This window comes from Euprymna scolopes, chromosome 32, assembly GCF_053919585.1.
Source record: "Euprymna scolopes isolate OS-2025 chromosome 32, ASM5391958v1, whole genome shotgun sequence".
Taxonomy (NCBI): Eukaryota; Metazoa; Mollusca; class Cephalopoda; order Sepiida; family Sepiolidae; genus Euprymna; species Euprymna scolopes.
In genome coordinates this window covers 44581716-44603276 of record NC_136513.1, presented here as the reverse complement: position 1 = coordinate 44603276, position 21561 = coordinate 44581716, and the positions used below count along the sequence as shown (strand labels likewise).

Genomic DNA, 21561 nt, shown 5'->3' with positions numbered 1-21561 from the left:
ATAATTCTTATACGTAATATAATACTATATAATAATTCTAATACGTAATATAATACTATATAATAATTCTAATACGTAATATAATATTATATAATAATTTTTATATGTAATATAATACTATATAATAATTCTAATACGTAATATAATATTATATAATAATTCTAATACGTAATATAATACTATATAATAATTCTAATATGTAATATAATATTATATAATAATTCTAATACGTAATATAATACTATATAATAATTCTTATACGTAATATAATACTATATAATAATTCTAATATGTAATATAATACTATATAATAATTCTAATACGTAATATAATATTATATAATAATTTTTATATGTAATATAATACTATATAATAATTCTAATACGTAATATAATACTATATAATAATTCTAATACGTAATATAATACTATATAATAATTCTAATATGTAATATAATATTATATAATAATTCTAATACGTAATATAATACTATATAATAATTCTAATATGTAATATAATATTATATAATAATTCTAATACGTAATATAATACTATATAATAATTCTTATACGTAATATAATACTATATAATAATTCTAATATGTAATATAATACTATATAATAATTCTAATACGTAATATAATATTATATAATAATTTTTATATGTAATATAATACTATATAATAATTCTAATACGTAATATAATACTATATAATAATTCTAATACGTAATATAATACTATATAATAATTCTAATACGTAATATAATACTATATAATAATTCTAATACGTAATATAATATTATATAATAATTCTTATACGTAATATAATACTATATAATAATTCTTATACGTAATATAATACTATATAATAATTCTTATACGTAATATAATACTATATAATAATTCTAATATGTAATATATTATATAATAATTCTAATACGTAATATAATATTATATAATAATTTTTATATGTAATATAATACTATATAATAATTCTAATATGTAATATATTATATAATAATTCTAATACGTAATATAATACTATATAATAATTCTAATATGTAATATAATACTATATAATAATTCTAATACGTAATATAATATTATATAATAATTTTTATATGTAATATAATACTATATAATAATTCTAATACGTAATATAATATTATATAATAATTCTTATACGTAATATAATACTATATAATAATTTTTATACGTAATATAATATTATATAATAATTCTAATATGTAATATATTATATAATAATTCTAATACGTAATATAATACTATATAATAATTCTAATATGTAATATAATACTATATAATAATTCTAATACGTAATATAATACTATATAATAATTCTAATACGTAATATAATACTATATAATAATTCTAATACGTAATATAATACTATATAATAATTCTAATACGTAATATAATACTATATAATAATTCTAATACGTAATATAATATTATATAATAATTCTTATACGTAATATAATACTATATAATAATTTTTATACGTAATATAATATTATATAATAATTCTAATATGTAATATATTATATAATAATTCTAATACGTAATATAATACTATATAATAATTCTAATATGTAATATAATACTATATAATAATTCTAATACGTAATATAATACTATATAATAATTCTAATACGTAATATAATACTATATAATAATTCTAATACGTAATATAATACTATATAATAATTCTAATATGTAATATAATACTATATAATAATTCTAATACGTAATATAATACTATATAATAATTCTAATATGTAATATAATACTATATAATAATTCTAATACGTAATATAATACTATATAATAATTCTAATACGTAATATAATACTATATAATAATTCTAATACGTAATATAATCTTATATAATAATTCTAATACGTAATTTAATACTATATAATAATTCTAATACTATATAATTCTTCTACTACGTATATAATACTTCTAGAAGATGTACCTGGCATTGACCGGTATTAAACGTAACATTAAATTCCTTATTTAAAAAAAATGAAGCAAAAAAAAAAAAAAAAAAAAAAAAAAACAGAGAGAAACTGAGACATGTGCCTGCGAATATTATGCTTTTTCTAAACAGTTCACTTCTTGTAAGCAAAAACAAAAGAGTACTCAAGCTGAGATCGAAACCTGAACGTAAAGACGATGAATCAAGTACGATAACATTAGATCAGCTTGACGCGATCTTTAAAAATTATTTTCAAACCTTATGAAAAAGTTGACAAACATATAAAAATCCGATAAAATCCAAGTACCAATTTTTCAATTTTTACCCCCTAGCAGCCCTTTTTTCAGATGGAAATCGATTTAAAAAGTTTTCCACGTGTCTGAATACCCTATATACCAAATTTCAAGTCTGTAGATTAACATTTTGAGTATATAGGTTGAGAAGTGTCGTCACACGCACACACACACATTCTCACTTTTATAGACATACTAGCAGGCTGGCCGGCATTGCCCGGTCGTAAAATATGCTTAAATATGATATTTTTATTAATGCAGCTTTCGTATTTATTATATTATATTTGAACCAATATATAGTAATGATTTAAAAAGTTAAAAAAAGAAAATGATTTGTGCGCCAACACTGAGAATCGAAACCAAAACACAAAGCTTATGATTTACTTTTTCCTTTGAGGTTAATGTCTGAGCTATGAAGACATGTTTGCTGCAAGGCTAAAAATTAAAACATGAACGAATAGCTATTACGTTATACATGCATATTCGTAATACCGTCGTTCGACCTTCACCTGGCAAATCTCATTTCTTTAATTTTCACACTTTTACCCCGACTTTCCCCTGCTAAAATCCAAATATAACGTTTTGCATGGGTTCGAATATATTATATATTAAGTTTCATGTCTGTAAATCACAAACTGATAGAGGAGTTTGGTAGGCAAAATTTTTAAACATACATATACGAATACATAAATATATATAGAAAGAAGTGTGTGTTTACTATAACCTTTTAACGCAAATATTACGCAATAAAATATGCTTAAATATGTTTTAATTTATGTAGATTTCATATATATAATTACAGAATCAATTCTCTATTGTTTATTATTAGAGCTAGGACAACAGCATATTCTTTTCATTGTTTTGACTCTCGAGTGTGTATCCGTTGATTTCTAATATGCTTTTATATAGAGTGTTGTGGTTCTTGGTTGATTAACTATGTGGGATATGTACTCGGGAGTTAAAACAATGAAAAGAAGATGCTGTTGTCATAGCCCTAGTTATTATGTATTATATTGTATCCAATATATAGTAGTGATTTTAAACGCAAAATAATATATGACTTGGATGCCATCAGCTAGAATCGAAACCAAAAAAATTATTTATTACAAGATTCAAGCAAGCAAGAACGCCCGGACGGTCCATAGTTTTATAATTATTAGTATAGGAAAAGTTCCTTTTCCTATCAATAACCGACCTTGTGTCAAACTCTGCCCTCATGGGGAGGCAAGTAAATAGCAACATAAAATTGTCTTAAGAAATAAGCTATCCATAATCTATTTGCGTTAAACCAATTAATTAATCCTTGCTAATCAAGCCAGAGATGGCTTGTGTTGCCAGGTTTAAATCTGTCGACTGGTGTTAATCATAACACCCTGAACTATATATATATATATGTTTGTGTATATATATATATATATATATACATATATGTTTATATATATATATACATATATGTTTGTATATATATATATATATATACATATATGTTTGTATATATATATATATATACATATATGTTTGTATATATATATATATACATATATGTTTGTGTATATATATATATATATATATACATATATGTTTGTATATATATATATATACATATATGTTTGTGTATATATACATATATATATACATATGTTTGTATATATATATATATATATATATATATATATACATATGTTTGTATATATATATATATATATATATATATATATATATACATATGTTTGTATATATATATATATATATATACATATGTATATATGTTTGTATATATATATATATATATATATATATATATATGTATGTATATATGTTTGTATATATATATATATATATGTATGTATATATGTTTGTATATATATATATATATATATATATATATATATATATATATGTATGTATATATGTTTGTATATATATATATATATATATATATATACATATGTATATATGTTTGTATATATATATATATATATATATATATACATATGTATATATGTTTGTATATATATATATATATATATATATATATATATATATACATATGTATATATGTTTGTATATATATATATATATATATATACATATGTATATATGTTTGTATATATATATATATATATATATATATACATATGCATATATGTTTGTATATATATATATATATATATACATATGTATATATGTTTGTATATATATATATATATATATATATACATATGTATATATGTTTGTATATATATATATATATATATACATATGTATATATGTTTGTATATATATATATATATATATATATATATATATATATATATACATATGTATATATGTTTGAATATATATATGTATATACATATGTACATATGTATATATATGCATATACATATGTATGTATGTATGTATATACATATGTATGGACATATATGTATGTATGTATATATATGTGTATATATATATATACATATATATGTATTTATATACATATGTATGTATTTGTATATGTATATATGTGTGTGTTTATATATATATATATATATATATATATGTTTCAGTTCATGTCAAATGCTCCTGGTACCATGTAACCCAGTACTACCTGCCTCATGGTCGGGTCACTGGCGACTAAACTGGTTTCCCCACCAAACTTGTTTGGTAAGGAGGGTTGCTAGTCTCCCTGAATTACTATTTATTTTCCTCCTCGCGAGGGAAGATTTAGACACAAAGTCGGTTTTTAATGTGAGGAAAATCCAGCGCCCCAAAAAGGGCACCCTGAATAGTAACAAAAATAAGAATTGTCTCAGTCATGAAGGATTTTTTGTCAACTAACCGAAGACAAAAATAATGAAGTGTAGCATCAGAACAGATACTACACTGTTATCTTGGCCCAAAGACAACTTTATGTTAATTAAAATTTGTTTTATGAACTTTGTGGATTAAATTGGATTCATGCACAGGTTGTTTTGCTATGACATGGACTTAAGCTTTGGTTGTACTAAAAAAGTTAAATAGTTTTTATTTCACTCGGGCAACGTCAGGACATGGGCCATGCAAATTTGTTCATAGGGGACTATTGTGATCGTTTTATTTCTTCTTTTTCATTACTGGTATCTTTCTATAACAGAGAGAGAGAGAGAGATGTAATTGAGTGTTTGGAGGTGTGTGTTGAGCAAAAAAAAAAAAAATGTGGTGGTAGACAGACAGGCTCGAACCTGTACCACGAAGGAGGAAAAGAATGTGACCAAAAAAAGTGAGTCTTTGCTGTTGTGCCCATCGCCAAACCGGAAGTGATGTAGGTTTAAATTAAGGCTAGTCAATCGAGAAGAGGGGATGACTTGCAAAAATATTGGCGAAAAAAGTGACCCCTCCCTGTAGAAAAGTGCCCAGTTGAGGGTGAAGAAATTAATATTTTTGGTCAATTTTTCGATATTTTTCGTCCGAAGGGTTGAGCTTCAAAACAATACCAATCTCGTGAAAATCCGTTACCTCTGTCGAAAGTTTTAGGCATACATACATACATAACATACATACATTTAAACAGATAGATTTATATTATAGATGTAAAAAAAAAAATATGGCTGTAGGTCGATTACAGTGACATTGTGGGTAGATCACATGATATTGAACAAACACGTTGGCGCTGGCAAACTTTCAGAACCTCGCGGTCATGTACGCAGCTTGATACTAACTTGAACATTAGATAAAACAAATTCGCAATTGTCTGTCAAAGTTCGACAAATGCTTTAAATATTTTGCTTCACTTGAGGTAATTGCTACATTCATGTGCTGCCATTTTTAAAAAGATGCTGAGGTTTTTTTCATTCGCATCGGAAATTGCAACCTGAACACTTCTGGAGTGAGGAATGGGATTCTGACACTATAAGCCGACATTTAACTGATGCAGAGCTCATGGACAATTCTGGAACTTATTCACAGAGGATCCCAGCATCAGTCAGTATGCTATCTTCTTGACTGCAGTATTTGGGTGTACTTATTTATGTGAGTCAGCCTTTTCCCACATGCAGATCATTAAGTCCAAATACCATTCGCTATTAATAGGTCTGCTTGAAGCTGGCTATTAGCAGCTATTGTCCGGACTATGCATCCCTAACTGATTCCATCTAATGCAAGTCATCAGAGTAAGGTAATGACAAAAAATGTGCAGAGCTGTACTGTGCAATATGGGTTGATGCAATGATGCAACGTACACCTGCATATACTGTACATATAAAAATAATCTATCTATATGTTTATAAATAATGTGTTTTGCATTTTTAGATCATTTAGACTTAGTCATTTCTCGTGCTGAAAATGTGTGTGCACCTTGATTTAGACGGATATGGTATCTTTGGATAAACAGATATTAAATCTGGGTTGTTTGGTTTTTCGGTAGAACAAGGTAACATTGTCTGGGAACCAAAACGTTGTAGCCTCAGTCGCAAAGCAGACAAAGAATAGAAAAGAAGTTCAACTTGCTTTTTTCTTTGTTGTAGACCAATATTCATTTCCATATTCTCTTGTTACTGCTGTGCTGTCCCCCATGTGATCTTCTTGAACATCATTCATGCCTCTGACGTGATCTCAAACACTATCTTCATCTCAAACGTGATCTCCTTTTTAAAGTCATTATTTTTCCCTACCGGTGACGTCATTAAGCATATATTTGCATACACACGTCCGCACTATGTTACAAATATAAAGAAACTCCTATAACCTGAAATTTTCACAGTGTTTAATTACTAAGGCTATGACAACAGCATATTCTTTTTGTTGTTTTGACTCTCGATTGTATAACTGTTGATATCTTATATGAGTGATGTGGTTCTCTGTTGATTAACTGTGTCTAACTGTGTCGGATATATACACAAATATTTTGTTAACTTTGCCTTTGACTATCTGGATCAATTACGCTCAAGTACATTGTGGAATGATAAAATAAAACAACACTACAGATTTATTTAAAAAATTTTCATTGGAAAATTAATTCAGATAACTTGATTGTGTAGTAGAGCTGACATCTATTCAATGTAGCCGCCTTCAGCCTCAATCACCGCCTTGATACGGGTTCAGAACTGGGATTATGCCTCTTTACTCAAACGCCGGCGGGAGCTCAGTGAATACTTGGCGAATGGCAGTAATCAAGCTGGCTTTGGCTTTAGTGTTGTGAGAGGTCATGTTGGTGATGTTCTTGACGTATGACCAAACGAAGTAGTTCAGCAGGTTCAAGTCAGGGGAGGAGGGATGGGGCAGTGAGAGAAGGGTACAAAGTTGTAGCACTCCTTCTGAAGCCAAGCCTGGGTCTCCTTGGATTTGTGGTGCTGGCGTCAAGTCCTTCTGCCACACCCTGGAGTCTACCAATGGCCACCTGATTCCACCAGGGATCACCAAACTCTTCAGCACATCCAGGTACACTTTGTTGTTGATTTTCAAGCTGATTTCGAAGATATGAGTTTGCATGATGTGGCGGTTACTTGAAATCACACCAAAGAACATAACCGTGGCTGAAAAATTTGTTTTCATTACACTGGGCACATCCCTGTTATTCGTGGTAATCCATCGATGCATTTGAGAGTGCTGGCAATGGTCCTGTTGTCATAACTTGGATGGGTAAAGAGCATGAGTTGTACAATGGCACATCTCTGATCTTGCTCATTGTACACTGTCACTTTCAGATATGATAGTCGGCTCTTATCGCTCTTGGAATTTGTACACAACTGACCAACTAGTAGATGGGCTGCAACAAAATAAAAAGAAAAGAAAAGAAAAAACCGTTTTCATCAAACGGAAATGGAATTATGTTGTCTTTTTTTCTAGGGTGACAATTTAATAGTTTCACCATGTATTTGTCAATAATTCCATTCCTTGCAGTCCTTCATGTCTGAAGATGACTAGATATAGGTTGATGCATTATCTGTCAGTGTTGAAGCTTTCCTCTTCTGATATGGTACATCTTCCTGCAGATAACACATGTGAAGAAGCCAAGATTGTGTCTTTGGAAGTGTCCCTCCTGGATTTTGACCTCTCTTCTATTCTCAATCACTCTTTTCCTTTTGTATAGGGGTCCTGGATATGACCTTAAACTATATCCGATGGTGAGGCACAGGCTTGCAAGCTTTGGAGAGTGTGGAGGCACTCTTTAATTGCCATTGCTTCCAGATCCACTCTGACCCAGAGTGGTAGTACCTGTCAGGGTCCCAACTATGGGTTAAATAGAAACTGACTTGAAAAAAAAAAATATCCTATTAAAAAAATTTTTCTTCAAAATAACTGGATTCGGTATTAAATGACCTTAAAAGGGTTGATATGCTGTAAAACAAAAACAACCACCCTTTTTTATAGACTGCAGCATCAACTTCCTCGGTCACTTGCTTGTGCCTCCCAGTTTGCGATATTAATGGCCATCTCCTTTAGGTGGTGTTTTACTACATCTTTGTTCCGGAGTTTTTGCCCACCCATTCTCTAGCTCTCCATAGAGAAGCATTTTCGGGATTCTGTCATCCGGCATTCTTACAATATGACCAGTCCAACGCAGTTGTGTGGTTGCAAGAACTGCTTCTATGCTGTCCGTGGTTTTTTTTTGTTTTTTAGGACTTCCACTTTCGTCACATAATCATTCCACCTGATTATCATTATTCTCCTGAGGTGGCACTGCTGCACTGCCTCTAGCCTTCTTATGTAGTCCCGATATAAGGTGTAGGTTTCAGAAGAGTAGAGACTGTGGTTGCATGTTACAGAGTCATTTTGCTTTCTTGCTTCTTTGTTTGTTTGTCTTCCTTTTTGTGTTACATATATATGTGTGTGTGTATATATATATATATATATATATATATATATATATATATAGTCATCCACATACAGTACTGAAAAATAATCTGCGACGCAACTTTCGTTGAATGATGACGAAACTGGTCAACTGACAATTTTTCATACACTCCCAAACATACACATACACTTATATTACATAGCTGCCACACTGAACATTCCAATGTTTCAGACAAATTGGTTTAAAAAAAACAAAAAAAAAACAAACGTCACTCGTCAGGCGATGTAAAAATATTTATTTGCCACCGAAGCCATCTGGTCCAAAATAAACTTTTTTACGTGTCCTGGAAAGTGATTTTTCTTGCTAACCAATTTTTTTTTTCCGAAACTTTACCATGTTCAGTGTAGAGACTATGACATATTTCTCTATATAAATAAAAATAATATATTTTGCTCTTTTTTTATTGAGCACTCTTAATAACCTCGTTTTAATTATAATCAATTTTATTTCCTGAATAACGTTATACTTGGTATATATATATATATATATATAGTCATCCACATACAGTACTGTTTCGCTGTTTCACAGCTCATCAGTGCGACTAGATAGGCAACTACCTATATATATATATATATATATATATATATATATATATATGTAGTATTTCTACCTCAACTTTGTGCGTCTGTGAGTTTCTTTCCTATGGACTCGAAAATGGTTGGGCCGATTTTTATGAAATTTTACACATAGGAATTTAATGTGTTTTCTTATGGCAATCAGCATAATATAAAACCATTTTATGGTTAAATATTTAGAGATTTATAAAGAATCGGAATCTGTAATTGTATCAGAATCGGGGGGAAAAAATTGGATTTGTTCCATTACTAATATATATATATATATATATATATATATATATATATATATATTATTATATAAAAGGAACTTTGTGTGTCCAAGAGTTCGGGAAACCATAGATTGAAACTCAGTCGAGCACTAATGATGAAAATAACTTTTATTCACCTTAAACAGGGCTCAATGTTGCATTCATGGGTTTGTTTTACAAATACTTTATCCATTACAACATGGTTTATTGTTTTACAAGTACTCATACAGAATGTGCTCTGACGAATTTATTGCATGTACCACATCAACATCAATAGCCCCAACAAACCTGAGGTGCGGCAAAATCCTACCCCTTCTCGTTGGAAGTACTCAGATGCCAAACAACTTTTCTACTCAAACGGTCTGAGGAAAGAAGCTGTTAATCTTTGGAATTCTTTCCCTGCTCTCTATTTATGAAGAAAATGAAATGTAATGTGAACAAACACCTTGCTGCACAACTCCCTACTTTGTATGCTTCCTATAAATCCTCCTCCTAATCACAGTATGTATTAGTCAAAATGGGCTTTGTTTGTGGTGAACAAATATTAAAAAAAAATAAAAGATATTGCCACAGAGATTCAAGGAATGCAACATTGTGGTGATGGGACAGAGGCTGGAGATTGGTAGATAGTGCTGGACCTATTAGGTCAGAGACTCTTTTGCACCCTGTCTAAAAGGGAGGAACTAGTGGTAGTTGCACCAATCAGAATGTGGCAATGCATCGGTGAATGGTGGCTTTGTAGAAATATACAGTGCTAGCAGGTTTGAGTATTTTTCTAGCATGGTAAAGGGGGCCCACTTTCTTTGCAGCATATTTTGCAGTATCCTCTATATATTTATTTCAATTCATGTTGCTGGTGAATAATCTTAGAAACGAACGTTTATTCATTGAGCTCGTGTGATATCGATTATTAATTTTTTCTTTTGTTTCACTTTACCAATTTCCTTCTGTTTTTTTTTGGTGCTACCAGATCTGACTGTCTGAAGATATCGGTCTTTTGACCTAAAATGCACCAAGCATTGATGTTATTGTGTTTTTCCTTTCCCTTCGCAAAACTCAACCATGTTCTGTGAGACCAAATATAAAAATAACAATTTTCCTCTACAAAACAACCAAACTAAACACCGTGAAAAAATAGTTTAAGGAATAAAGAACGAGACGCATAGACCCTTTTCTAAATCGGAATCAAATAATCCGAAAAGGGTTGATAAACAAAAAAACAAAAACAAAAAATACCAAATCAGAAAAGTTATTAGATAAACCTCTTGATTTTTGGAATATGACATCTTCGTTCCGTGACGGGTATTTGCATCATAAATATTTTTCTGTATATTTTTTTAAATAAGTGTAATTCTAAATTTTTTTTAAATAAATGTAATTCTAAATTTTTTTTAAATAAATGTAATTCTAAATTTTTTTTTAAAATAAGTGTAATTCTAAATTTGTTTTAAATAAGTGTAATTCTAAATTTTTTTTAATAAGTGTAATTCTAAATTTGTTTTAAATAAGTGTAATTCTAAATTTTTTTTTAAATAAATGTAATTCCAAAATTTTTTTTTAAATAAGTGTAATTCTAAATTGTTTTTTAATAAGTGCAATTCTAAATATTTTTTTTAATAATTGTAATTCTAAATTTTTTTTAAATAAGTGTAATTCTAAATATCTTTTTAAATAAGTGTAATTCTAAATTTTTTTTAATAAGTGTAATTCTAAATATTTTTTTTAAATAAGTGTAATTCTAAATATTTTTTTTAAATAAGTGTAATTCTAAATATTTTTTTTAAATAAGTGTAATTCTAAATATTTTTTTTAAATAAGTGTAATTCTAAATATTTTTTTAAATAAGTGTAATTCTAAATATTTTTTTTAAATAAGTGTAATTCTAAATATTTTTTTTAAATAAGTGTAATTCTAAATATTTTTTTTAAATAAGTGTAATTCTAAATATTTTTTTTAAATAAGTGTAATTCTAAATATTTTTTTTAAATAAGTGTAATTCTAAATATTTTTTTTAAATAAGTGTAATTCTAAATATTTTTTTAAATAAGTGTAATTCTAAATATTTTTTTTAAATAAGTGTAATTCTAAATATTTTTTTTAAATAAGTGTAATTCTAAATATTTTTTTTAAATAAGTGTAATTCTAAATATTTTTTTTAAATAAGTGTAATTCTAAATATTTTTTTTAATAAGTGTAATTCTAAATATTTTTTTTAAATAAGTGTAATTCTAAATATTTTTTTTAAATAAGTGTAATTCTAAATATTTTTTTTAAATAAGTGTAATTCTAAATATTTTTTTTAAATAAGTGTAATTCTAAATATTTTTTTTAATAAGTGTAATTCTAAATATTTTTTTTAATAAGTGTAATTCTAAATATTTTTTTTAAATAAGTGTAATTCTAAATATTTTTTTAAATAAGTGTAATTCTAAATATTTTTTTAAATAAGTGTAATTCTAAATATTTTTTTTAAATAAGTGTAATTCTAAATATTTTTTTTAAATAAGTGTAATTCTAAATATTTTTTTTAAATAAGTGTAATTCTAAATTTTTTATTTTTTTGAATAAGTGTAATTCTAAATTCACCGAATTTTATGTTGAGACTTGCAGGTATAAACATTCAAATTACGTCGGCTGTTTTTTAAACAGCTTTTGTTTAAAAAAAATTGTACATTGTTCTATTATTAATCTTGTATTGTTTAAATAATATAACTTTACTCTTTTTATTAAAAAAATAAAGGCTGAAAAGGCATTTTTCACTCAATAATGAGCTTTGTTTTATTGTCGATGAAAAAAAAAAAACACAAAAAACAAAAAAAAAACTCAATCCCCAAAAGCTAAGCGTTCTGTAGACTAAAAATTGACAGTATTTTGGTAGGGAAATGTACACAGGGTATTTATTTGCTTCCCCACTGAGCAAATTAGGCACAAGGCCGTTTTTTAATGTGGAAAGTGAAGGAGAAATGGGGACCAATTCCTCAGGAAGTAGGGGAGCTGGATAGCGACAATTGGTATGAAGGGTTTCTCCTACATTGACCAAGGTCTCATATGTGGGGTTGCCCCCATATATGGTCTTTGCTTGCAGTATCTGCCGGTCAGATACTACACTTTGATCTTGGCCCGAGGGCCCAGGGAAATATACGGTATTTATTTGCTCCCCCACCGAGCAAATTAGGCACAAGGCCGATTTTTAATGTGACGAGTGAAGGGGGTAATGGGGACCAACTCCCCAGGGAGTAGGGGAGCTGGATAGTGACAATTATTATGAAGGGTTGCCCCTACATTGACCAAGGTCTTATATGTGGGGTTGCCCCCGCATATGGTCTTTGCTTGCAGTATCTGCCGGAACAGATACTACACTTTGAGATATTAAATCTTTTATTCAGGCAAAAAAAAAGAACATGAACAAAAAACTTAGGCACAAGGCCAACTCAAAAGGGGGGCATGTGGAGGTCGTTGGTCATCCTTGTCACTCCAGAACTAAACAAAAGTTTCTCTTAGCTAGAATCTTCTTTCACCATAATACCGCATTCGCCCTTTCATACTTGGGGACGTCCTACTTGGCACCCAATTGTTTAAAACATTTTTTATTTCCGTGTAAAAACAAAAGATAACAATGATGATACGATAATTCATTTGTGTCGAGGGCGGGGTGGGGGGAGTGGTTAGTAGGACCCTCCCAACCTCGTCTAGTTGATAGACCGTCTGTTTCACTTGGTTTGTAAAGGAACCTGAGCTCCTCCAGGCCGGTCTCTAAGTGGGGATGCTCTATAGATGGAACGAAATGGAGAAAACAAAATTTTGTGGGTGAGGGATGGGGAGTTAGTGATCGATTTCTTTCTCTCCAAGATGGGTGAAATTTAGAGTGAGGGGTGAGAAGAAAAAATTGCAGATAGGAGGGGATGGGGATCTTGGAGGCTTCCTACTTGAGGAGGGATGAAGCATTTACTCGGCTAGCTAAGAGGCTGAAAATGGATCATGCTTGGCGGAACTGCGCGTTCCACACCTAGGCGGGGAACACGTATTCAAACTTGGCTCCTTTTCGTACACACAGACTTGCTACATGTATCCATCTTCTGTCAAATGCCGCACGACACTTTGATCTTGGCCCGAGGGCCCAGGGAAATGTACACAGACAGACAGACAATTTCACTTTTATAGATATATAGATGTAGAAGGCAGTACAATGCAGAAGTAATAGAAAGGCACAAACTGAAGCAGATTAAGAATAGTTTTATTAATACAACTACAATTTGTGTCCGTCCATTACCTCTGCATTGTACTGCCTTCTATATATTACATATAACCGTGTGATCTATTTAAAGTATACATTTTTTATGTACATACTACACAATGCTTCAAGCAAACTACATTCACTTTTTAAAGCAGTTATGTTTAATTATTTATAAAACTTGTAGAAAGTTCAGTTTTTTTAAATAAATTTTGTATGTCTTTTTACTATTAAAATAATTAAAGTTTTTAACAGGATGTTTCTTATTGTCATTCTGTTATGCTAAAGCTTATTTTTAAATAAATGTTCTGCGTCTTAACATCGTTAACTAATAGGGTAGACTAGACTCCCAAGCCTTGGTTGTGAAACTATTCTAGAAGGAAAATTGAGAAATATCGCCAGTGTTTCTCTGCTTATATCAGCATTATTTCTCATCGTCCTAGGCTTGTTCTTGTCAGTAGACTCTATTAATGTCAGTTTAGATGTTTGGTTGGAAATTCTACAACCCTTGCTTCAATGTAGCCCCCCCCCCCTCTACACACACAAGCACGCTTACAGAGAATATCCATTGTTTCTCAAGAATGAAAGCCTTTATATTATTCTGAGGACTGTAAAATTTATTAAAACTCGAGCCTTAATATTTATGAAACAATGTCGTCCTCCATTTTCTGCAGTAAAATTTGCACAAAAAATATATAAATGCTAAAAGGACCATAGGAAATTCCACAGATGCATAATTTACTGTTAATGACAGTAGTTCTTTTAAATGATTAATGTAACTTGAGTTTAAGAATATTAATTTTAAAAGAGTGTATTTTGTGAAAATAATGGTCACTGACAATTAAATATTCTTTAAATATATTTTTTAGCCATTTTTTTTTTTAAAGTCATGGTCATAAAACCGTTAGCAATAGATAGACACTACTAAGTTAATTAGGGAATTCATAAAACTTAGGAACATCACGATAGTTAGACAATACAGAAAATGTGACAGTGATACATGTTCATTCACACAAATCTGAGGCAGAACGTTCAGGATTGCAGAACACAATGCGAAAGGAGATCGCTGGTACCTCTCTATAATATAAGAAGAAGTTAAAGTTTATGAAAAGCAGAACAATGCAAAGGTGTGACGGACTCAAACTGACGCAACTTAAAGTATTTTGCTGTTAAACTGCATAACTCGTTCCACCATTATATTTTAACCAATTATTCGTTAATTAAATAAACATGTTCTACGTCCCTTTAACAGTAATTTGTCAGTTGAATATTCTTTACACCAATAAAAAAATGTCACTTTTTGGAATGTATAATAAATTTATTTTGGAGCAATTCATTTTAAAATGATTAAAGTCGAAATTGTTTATGTTAGCGATATCAGATTGATCAACCAATCAACATCTTTGCTGATCGGACGATATCGTTTTTTTTTTTTTTAACGTGTGAGAAAAGTGATAAAGTGCAATACCAAGACGCTTCAATATAAAACTAGATAAGTGTTATTTGCACAATGAAAATTATTATTAGAAATTAATCATAATCTGATTAGATTACGATTCAATTAATCTGATAACCAATACTGTAATAAGTAACTTTTAATTTCAAGATTATAACTGAAAGCAAAAAGATGATATAGCTTACAAAAAAAAAAAAAAAAAAAAAAGAATGAAAAACAAAATGATAGTAAAAACATTCCTGGGCAACTACGGGAAGGGAAAGCTAGCATAATTTTCTTTTTTTTTTTTTAAATTTTTTTTACTGCTTATTCACTCTAAACAAAGCACTGCCACTAAGTCGTAAGGAGTCGTAAGGGCTACTAATAATGACCAGATTTACCGCGATACTATTTAGGGAGTTGGGTAGCGAGATGTCTGTTTTTAACTGCTGCATGTCAGTACAGATAGGGAAGCAGGGGGCTGGGAGGAAATTCCAAAGTGTAGCAGTTCCAGGTAAGAAGCTATTTGAGAAGAAGGCTTTACGGCATCTAGAGATCTCTACTGTATAGGGGTGTGATTTTGCTGCTTGTCAGGTCAATCGGGGAGGGTATTTACGTCGAGGGAATACTAGTGCTTTGAGAACGTCCGAGCACTTTCTATTAAAGTACTTGGAAAACCGGCACAGGGATGCCACATTTCGGCGATGGGACAGAGGTTGGAGTTTGGGCGACAGTGCGAGACCTATTAGATTGGCGACTCTAATTAAACGCTAAATGTAAGTACGGTTTAATATAGTTTGATAAGAATGTGATTCAATTAATTCAGCAATGTTGTAATGATGAAATTTATCTCTTAAAATTATAACTATAAACAAAAAATAGTTTAAGATTTAACAAGACGAATGTAAAGTTATTTTTAATAAATATTGCTATTTATTAAAAATAAAATTGAATTTTTTTTTTTCTTTCAAATTTTTGGATCGTGAAATATTCATCTTCAGGAAATTGGATAGTTTCTTCTTCTTCTTCCTCTTCTTCTTCTTCTTCTTGCTATGACTTAAAGAATGATGTATACGTCTGATTACAGATTTTTGGCGTCCGTCGAACGCGTGTTTAATAAAAAGGAATTTACTGTTTAAAACACTCGATAATAATTTAAGATTTAACGGTTAGAAACACCACACAGGCGTGATATTGTTTTTAATAAATATTGTTATTTAGTAAAGATAAGATGGATTTTTTTTTTTTTAATTTTCGGATGGTAAAATCTTCATCTTCAGGAAATTGAGCAGTTTGTTGTTTCGTTTTTGTTTGAAAAAAAAAATATGCCTTGTTAAAAAAAAAAAAAAAAAAATGAATGCAAAATAAAATAAGAATAACACTCCCAGACAGCTAGTATTGCATAATTAGTTAAGTATTATTTAAACAAAGAAATTTAAGTTTTTTCTTTACTAAGAGGGGCACCACGAGGATAAGGGTTTTGTGAATATCAGGAGAACAGTGGTAAACTTCTATTATGATCAGTAATTGTGGAAATTGAGTTGTGTTTATTTATTTAAAAGGACGGCTCAACAAGACCCTGTTTATATTCGACTTGAAAATGACCATGTTATGGTCAACTGGGAAACAGATTTGTAAAATTGTGTTCCATAGACGAGTAGTTCTAGGGGGAAAAACGGAGTTTTTGTTTAGTTTTAGGCACAGATAGAGAATAAGGGAAACTGTTGACAAGACGAGTGTTGTGAATATTTTACAGGGTGAGGGATCCATAGATTGAAGATCAGTTGAGCACCTGCTATCGTGTTAAATGAATAATAAATTTTCTTGATTTTGTATTTGTTGCGCCTTAGATACTGAGATCATTTATTTCGTCTTCTCATAAAAAAAATTCTTTTTTTTTTATCTTTTTCAGGTGTTTGCTTTCAACAAACTGGCTTCCTCAACCAAGTTTGAAGGTGTGTGTGGTTCCCTGCTGGTTGCAGCTACCATTTTCTAGGACAAACTCTGCTCATAGTATTAAATATCCCCTTCTCTCTCTATTTCTCTTTCTCTCTCTCTCTCTCTCTCTCTCTCTCTCTCTCTCTCTCTTTCTCTCTCTCTTTGTGTCTTGTATCTGAGCCTGGAATGATGATCAGGACCGAAAACTGGTACCATTCTGGCTCAAGAACCATTTTATCTTCGACCAACGCTGCTGCTACTGTTGTTGATTGGTTTACCAATAACCATCTTGCCTTTTCTACCAAAGAGAGAGAGAGAGAGAGAGAGAGAAGGAGAGAGAGAGAGAGAGAGAGAGAGAGAGAGGGGGGAGGGAAGATAGATAGAGAGAGAAACGGATGGTGGTTGGAGATGAAGATAAGGGATTGGTCAAATATACATGTGTAGATTGGATGAGGACGAGGAGGAAGATATAAACCGCTTTTTCTTTCAACTGTTTAGAGAGAAAAGAAAAAAGCCAGTTGTTGGTTCGTGGACTATAAAACTCGTGTGAATATTTATGGAATGCTGTAAGATTATTTGAAGAGATAAAAAAAAAATGACTGTAAAATAAATACAATTTGAAAACTTCATGTGTTTCATCCTATTTTTTTTAAATTATACTTTTTTGTTATTAAAATGTTTGCCCTTTTTGAATTTATTTTTTTATTAAAAAAATCTTTTTATATAAATTTTGGGTCCTCAAATCAAATTTTCCTAAAAATGGCCGCTTGTGCTTACTAACTCTAAATGTCATATACTGTCAGACCACACTATGATAACCCCTTGATTAAATGTATTTTTAAATACCTTGAAAATATCAGAGTTGAAATAACTTTTATCAGTTCTGATATTTACATCCGGGTTATAATAATTATTTCAGACTTCTTTCTCCAAACTTTACAACATGGCAAGGAAGAAAAAAAAAAAAAAAAAAAAAAAAAAAAAAGAAACAGAACAACACACTGAAGATGGAGTATACCTCTGAAATATATTTGTGATAAGTTTCAAAGAAGTAAAATATTTGTTTATTTTCCTTATATTACGTTGTGATTTGACTTTCAAGCTCACTTGATGCATATTTTATTTTATCCAAGTTAAAACAACGTTTGTATATGAACTCTCATTCTTGACGTATTTCAGTATATGCTTACCGAAACGTTTTACGCTTGTCACAGTAGCATTACGTGTTCGAACGGCTTGTAAATTAATGAAAATAAAATAGAAAAATAGATGTCGAGTTTATATATGTACAACTTGTAGAATGTATTAAAGACAAGTAGAAAACATTTCTGCGTTTTTATACAAAAAATACGTTTTAGTTCATGTTGTTCCCGATGTGTTCATGATTATATAATGTTTAGCTTACCTCACTAAGACTGGATTAGTACGCAAAAATTTGTTTCATTACAGAGTCGTGTTTGCGTGTGTAAGCCAAACTTTGGAACACGTCGCCCATCGTCTGTCACTGTCGCGTGCTACAGACAAAAAGGAAAAGAGAGAGACGGAAAAGGAAAAGATATTGATGAGCCGTTCCATATAAGTTATCAAATTTAACAAATTTTCATTACTAATGATTATTATATTGTCCAATTTCTACTGTACACTCTTTGACCTTATACCTTGAGTGGCCTCTTGGCCTTGATAATGTGTTGATACCTATGAAAAAAAAGAAAAAGTCCAATGTGAACAAGTTCTAATTGAATCGTCCCCCTAAGTAATCCAAGTTACAAAATTCCCACTGTTTACTATGCTAAAATCACAATGACTAATGTATACCTATTAACCCTTATCCTCGAGTGGCCTCTGGGCCTTGATAAGTGGTGACACCCATGTAAAAAAAAACAAAACAAAAAAAAACGGAAGTTCAGTGTCGACGCCTGTTTGTCAGAGATGAGGTCAAAAGAGCGATAATTGTTTATTCTTTTCTTTTTTACGAATTGTGTCTGTGTGTTCGCTGTGCACAAAACTATTTGAGAAACTAGTTTTTAAACGAACTTATCTCTACACGCTAAACTGTTGAGCGACATGAGAAACGCTAAGTCCTTGAATGTCCAGTATTGAACAGTTCATTTAATTTAAATGCAATTCAGATAATGGAGACTCACATCAGTGAGTGAGGGGGAAATGATACCTGGAAAAGCCGACAAAAGGAAGGCATCAAAACTACATATTCATATTCATATATTCTCTCCTGATTACCCAACATTATCTGACTGTCAAAATTAAATACCCTCCAAGTATAAATAGCCGATAAACACAATTATATACAAGTCTACAAGGTACGCTATTTTTTGCATACATCAGTATTTTCTGTTAGCCGCTCACTTCATAGCGAGTTTCTGTTACTGTTCCGGTAACAAATATCATTCTATGACAATATTCGTTGTGCATAACTCTGCCTCTTGGTAGACATTCGAGTTTACATATGAAAATACTTGACTTGAGTCATCCATTAATCAAGAGTAAAACACCGACAATTGATCTATATTATTGAAATTCTTTATGTTTCACATAATGGCGAATTGGATATGCAGCATACCAGATCTACATAGAGTTCAGTGTACTCCACTAAGACCGACAGTTATGTCATCACAATATCAAATATATAGTGTGTTTTTTTAGAGGGGGCGAACTTTAAATTAAAACAGATCACAGAAATATATTTTTATTATATAAATATGTGAGATGATCCAAAGATAAATTTTCGGCATTTTTAATTTAAATACAATTTCGGGCATGTGCCCACCATCCTTCTGCAGCTCGCGTGTATATGTCCCAATCTAGAGGTTCAATTTTGATTAAAGTAGACCGCCTTTCGGTAATAACGTGCAGAATGTTGTCTTCCACGTGGTCTATTGTGTCTGGTTTATCAGTGTAGACATGAGATTTACATATTCCTAAAGAAAATAATCTAATTAAATTGCTCGAACAAGGTGGCCAGTTGACAGGTTCATTTCGTGAAATTATTCATTCATCAAATGCTTCACACAGTAAATTGATTATATCGCGTGCTGTGTGGCATGTGGCTCTGTCCTGCTGAAACCACATGTCTGCAATATTAATGCTTCCAGTTTAGGCACAAAGAAGAAGGTCATCATTTTTCTGTATCGTTCACCATTAACTGTTATGTTCTGACCATCAACATTTTTAAAGACATTTTTTAAAGACCAATGATTCCACCAGTATATAAAATGAACAAATGGTGACTTTTTCTGGATGCAATTGTGTTTCGATCATAGCGTGTGGTTATCATCGGCAATTCCGTTTATTGACATAGCCATTTATCTAAAAAAATTGGAAAGGAAAAAATGTGCATATACGGCAATGTTTCTTTCGATCCATCTACCAAATGTACGGCGTAAACGATGATCATTTGGCTCCAACTCTTGCACAAATTGAATCGCGTAAGCACACAAACCAACATGTTTACGCAAATTTTTCCATAAAGTTGAAGGACACAATTTTAAGTGTTGAACACGTTGACGAATTGACACATTTACATCATTGTCGTCGTCGTCGTCGTCGTCGTCGTCGTCGTCATCATCATCATCAAGACTACGCTGTAGAGCAGCAATCGCTTGTGTGTGTGTGTGTGTGTGTGTGTGTGTGCACTGAATGACATTTTACAGGACGGATATTATCGTTTAAAGCGAACAAAGTGTGAAAACGATTCACAGTTTCTTCGATTTATTCTGATGATTGATCGATTATGAACGCCGTAAACCTCACGCAATGCACAAAGTGTTGTTTGAACAGAACCGTGATTTTCAAAATAAATTTGCAGTTTGCAAACGCTGCTCATAATAAATCGCCAAACTAAATGATGAATTGCCAAACTAAATGATGAATCGCCAAACTAAATGATGAATTGCCAAACTAAATGATTCATCGCCAAACTAAATGATGAATTGCCAAACTAAATGATGAATCGCCAAACAAAATGATGAATTGCCAAACTAAATGATTCATCGCCAAGC

General features: G+C 30.3%; 1 protein-coding gene across 1 annotated transcript in view; it reads left to right on the top strand.

The window, feature by feature from the left end:
* The window catches only part of LOC145256314 (uncharacterized), a 144512-nt gene extending 126340 nt beyond the window's left edge, over positions 1-18172 (top strand). Inside the window, exon 2 of the mRNA XM_080115043.1 lies at positions 17520-18172. The gene's annotated coding sequence lies outside the window, so the exon portion shown is untranslated. The remainder of the gene's footprint in view (positions 1-17519) is intronic.
* The last annotated feature ends 3389 nt before the right edge of the window (positions 18173-21561 follow it).